The sequence below is a fragment of the Vulpes vulpes genome, chromosome 13 (assembly GCF_048418805.1).
Source record: "Vulpes vulpes isolate BD-2025 chromosome 13, VulVul3, whole genome shotgun sequence".
In the NCBI taxonomy this organism is placed as follows: domain Eukaryota; kingdom Metazoa; phylum Chordata; class Mammalia; order Carnivora; family Canidae; genus Vulpes; species Vulpes vulpes.
In genome coordinates, this window is record NC_132792.1 from 160,244,678 (window position 1) to 160,249,677 (window position 5,000).

Below are 5,000 nucleotides of genomic sequence, written 5' to 3' on the forward strand. Positions count from 1 at the left end.
GGGAAGGGAGAGAGAGAGACAGAGACATAGGCAGAAGCAGGCTCCCCACAGGGAGCCAGATGTGGAAATGGGTCCGGACTCGGACACTCCCCCCCCCCGCCGCCCCAGAATTGGGCCCTGACCCAAAGGCCGATGCTCAACCCCTCAACCACTGAGCCACCCAGGCGGCAGACTGTTAACTCCTAGAAACCTCAGTCTCTGGTGAAAAGCCAGTAGGAACCACGGGCACATTGCCTATCATACCAGAAATCCTTAGATTGTCAAATGGATGAATACATGTGATAGTTTTTAGAAACACGTGTGTGTGTGTGTGTGTATGCGTATGTATTGTTGGGCTGGCTGAGAGACAGGGGCACCCAAAATGGCGGACATCTCAAACTGGGTCAAAATGGCTGATCTTCCCGTCAAAGCAGCAGCCCTGACCACCACATCATCTCCAGTAAGTCGAAGCCTAGATGGGAAACCGAAACTTTCCATCCAGGACTTTCCATCCAGGAACCACGCCCACCCCCACCCCCTCCCCCGATACTACCCCACCCCACCCCCCCAGCCAATCACCTAAGGACACAGTGTTCCCTTGTCTAATTTGGCAAGGGACCCACCCGGATCCAGAGCCGGAACCAAGAAGGCTTAAAAACCCCCACAGTCCCCAACCCCGCGCGACTTCCCTGTCTCTGGCCACCTCTCCGAGTCATGGAACCTCGCCCAGGAGCGCTCCCCATTAAAGCACTCTCGAACCTACTGCCTGGCTCTGCTGGTTTTCTGATATTTCTCCGCTGTTCATTTTGTAAAAACCTAACATGTAGGACACAAATTTTTTTTTTTTTTTTAAGATTTGGTGTGTCTGTGAGAGAGAGAGAGAGAGAGAGAGAGAGAGAGAGGCAAAGACAGAGGGAGAAGCAGGCTCCAATGCAGGGAGCCTGACGTGGGACTCGATCCCGGGACTCCAGGATCACGCCCTGGGCTGAAGGTGGCACTAAAACGCTGAGCCACACGGGCTGCCCTGTATGATACAATTGTTAAGGAAGCACGAAACAGGGGATCCCTGGGTGGCTCAGCGGTTTAGCACCTGCCTTCGGCCCAGGGCGTGATCCTGGAGTCCCGGGATCGAGTCCTACATCGGGGGTTCCTGCGGGGAGCCCGCTTCTCCCTCTGCCTGTGTCTCTGCCTGTGTGTGTGTGTGTGTGTGTGTGTGTGTGTGTGTGTATGTCTCATGAATTGTGAATTAAAATTTAAAAAAAAGAGGAAGGAAAAAAGACACAAACAAACCTGAAACACGTTTACTAACACACCCAGGTATCGGCAGGTTTCCTGAATCAGACAAAAGAGAAACACAAAAACTGAGGTGTAGATGTCGCCCCAGCCGCCCGCCCCCCCCCCGCCGCCCCGCGTCCTCTAAAAACTCAATGTATGTGTTCCCCACTCCCACTGTCAGGCTCCCGTGGTGGCCCAATGGCTCGGGTGATTTTTGCTCCTTACAGGGGGGCGGCGGGATGAGGAGGGGGGGCGGCGATGGCGTTGGAGGCACCCGGGATGATGGCAGAGGAGTTGACCACTCCATCCACAGGAGTGTTGCAGAAACGGGGTGGGGGGGGGTGCGGGGGCCGCGGGGGAGGCGGAGGCGCAGAGGCGGCAAGGCAGTCCCCGCCCCCGCCAGGAGTGAGACAGATTTAAAGGTTTTTATTTTTTTCCTTTTTTTTTTTTTTTTTAAGGATTTCTTTATTTACTCCTGAGAGACACAGAGAGAGGCGGACTGAGACAGATTTAAAGGTTTTTATTTTTTTCCTTTTTTTTTTTTTTTTTAAGGATTTCTTTATTTACTCCTGAGAGACACAGAGAGAGGCAGACAGAGACACAGGCAGAGGGAGAAGCAGGCTCCCCGCAGGCAGGGAACCGGATGCGGGCACAGGACCCCAGGGTATCCCTTCCACCTCCCCCCCCCCCCCCCCCCCCCCGCCCCGCATCACACCCTGAGAGGAAGGCAGCCGCCCAACCACTGAGCCACCCAGGTGTCCACCCGTCCGTCTTGTCCCTCTTTTCCTTTCTCTATCCGTTAACCTTCCAGCCTTCCGCCTCCAACGCCGCCTGTTCCTTCATGTCGGCTTCCTCCTGGAAAACAGGCCTTGTCCGTGGTTGCCTTTCAGCCCTCTGAGAGAGGTGGAGGCGCAGGCAGTGGGTTGGGCATCGGTTCTGGTGCTCGTGTGTGCGTGCGTGCGTGCGTGTGGACTTCGGATTTCTGGCGTCTGCCTGCCTGGCCTGCTTTCCCCGTCTTCTTCGTGATTTGGACTCATGGGAAGTGTGTGTGTGTGTGTGTGGGGGGGGAGTCGGGTCCTTATTTCTCTGGACCACCTCTTGGGTCCCATCCCACGAGGCATCTTTCTGATGGGGTGACCTGGAAGTCCGAACGTAGGGAATTTTCTTCTTTTCTTTTCTTTTCTTTTCTTTTCTTTTCTTTTCCTTTTCTTTTTCTTTTTCTTTTCTTTTTCTTCTCTTGTCTTCTCTTTCTTTCTTCTTTCTTTCTTTCATTTTTGCCGGATTTTGAGAGAGAGAGAGAGAGAGAGAGAAAGGGGCAGAGACCTAGGCAGAGGGAGAAGCAGGCTCCAATGCAAGGAGCTCGATGTGGGGCTGGATCCCCGGATCCTGTGATCACGACGTGCCCCTAAGGCAGATGCTCCACACGGAGCCACTCAGGCGTCCCCGTTTCTGTATTATAAGGGAGACAGACAGGCAACGTGTGTTCAGAGGGACGGAAACAGAGCCCGTGTGCTGAGGTTTCTCGGAGCCCTTTGGACCTTTGGCCGGTGCGAAAGCCAAGGGAGCGGGGCCCAGAAACGTTCAAGGCTGAGAATTCCCTTGCTCAATATTCATTTCGCAGATGCCTGATTGCAAGTGGTATGGAATGGAATGGAATGGAATGGAATGGAATGGAATGGCATGGCATGGCATGGCATGGCATGGCATGGCATGGCATGGCAAAGGTGTCTGTCTGTTTGGGTTACTAGCAGGACCCAGAGAGCCGAAGCTCTCGACCTCAGGGACTTGAAGTTGCAAGTTGGATGCCAGAGATAGAGAGGTAGGCTCAGGCAGGCAGGGCCAGAAAGCTGGCTCGCCCGCCCGGGGAGTCCAGGTGTGAGGCATATGGGATCGCAGGGCAGCTGGGACACAGCCTGGTCCGGATCCACCCAGGTCCAGTAGCGTTTCCCCGACTCAGGAAAACGTCGGGCGCCCAAGCGGGGCCTTCCTTAGGGATGTTTCGCTCCCGCTCCCGCTCCCGCTCCCCCTCCCCGGGACGGGGACATCTGCACCGCTAGGGGGCGCACCGGCCGCCGCCGGCGGCGGCCGCGTCTTCCGAACCACCCATGCCGCCCCGGTTCCGGTTCCGGTTCCGGTTCCAGCCCCCGGGAAGGGCGCACTTGGAAACGTCATCCGAGGCGTCCTGGAGCCCTCACCCCCAAAGATCCGGGACACCGGACGGCGGGCGTCGTTCCCGATCGGTTGTAGAAATGTCCGCAAGGGGATCCCTGGGTGGCTCAGCGGTTTAGCGCCTGCTTTTGGCCCAGAGCGCGATCCTGGAGTCCCGGGATCGAGTCCCACGTCGGGCTCCCGGCATGGAGCCTGCTTCTCCCTCCTCCTGTGTCTCTGCCTCTCTCTCTCTCTCTCTCTCTCTTTCTCTATCATAAATAAATAAATAAATAAATAAATAAATAAATAAATCTTAAAAAAAAAAAAAAAAAAAAGAAATGTCCACAACCCCAAAGCCCTCCTTCCTGCCTCACGTCCCCACGCCCCGGCACCGTGTGCGCAGGGAGAGGGGCCCTCCGCTTTGTCGCCACCGCTACAGCAGACAAGAACACGTCCTCAGCACAAGAACGGTCCCATGAGAATCGGCCCCGTCTTAGCTTATTCCCTAGGCGGATACGGTAGGGTGTCGTCTAGAGATAGACGTAGAGCACGAGGTCGCGTGCGGGAAGCAGAGGAACACGCAAGGCCTTGGGGGAAGCAATGGGGAGTAAGAGGGGTGCGTTAGGGACGCCCGGGATCGAATCCCACATCGGGCTCCCAGTGTATGGAGCCTGCTTCTCCCTCTGCCTGTGTCTCTGTCTCTGTCTCTCTCTCTGTCTCTGTCTCTCTCTCTCTCTCTGTGTGTGTGTGTGTGTGACTATCGTAAATAAATAAAAATCTAAAAAGAAAAAAAAGAAAGAAGAAAAGAAAGAAAGAAAGAAAGAAAGAAAGAAAAAGAAAGAAAGAAAAAAAAAAAGGCCAACTCGCGGCAACGGCGGGTGGCCCGGGCAGTCGAGCTCCGCCTTCAGCCCAGGGCGTGGTCCTGGAGACGCGGGCTCAGAGTCCCACGTCGGGCGTCCTGGATGGAGCCTGATACTCCGTCTCTCCGTCTCTGACTAAAGAAAGAAAGAAAGAAAGAAAGAAAGAAAGAAAGAAAGAAAGAAAGAAAGAACAATGAATAATGAATGAATGAACGAATAAAAAGTAAGCAAATAAGCAAATAAGCAAGTACATCCATCCATCCATCCATCCATCCATCCATCCATCCAAACATCCAAACATCCAAACATCCAAACAAACAAACCTTCCAAGAAAAGAAAAGAAAAAAAAAGGCCAACTTGCGGGAACGGCCGGGTGGCCCGGCGGTCGAGGTCCACCTTCAGCCCCGGGCGTGGTCCTGGAGACGCGGGCTCAGAGTCCCACGTCGGGCGCCCTGGATGGAGCCTGCTTCTCCGTCTTTCCGTCTCTGTCTGATAAATCAATCGATCAATCAATAGTAGGCAAATAAGTAAGTAAATACATACACACATACACACACACATACATACATAGATACATACATACATACATACATACATACATAGAAACCTTCCCCCTCCACCCCCCAAAAAAAGGGAGAAAAAAGAAAAAGGCAAACTGGTGGCGACGCATGGGTGGCACGGCGGTCGAGCGCCTCCCTTCGGTCCAGGGCACGATCCCCGAGTACCGCATCGGGTTTC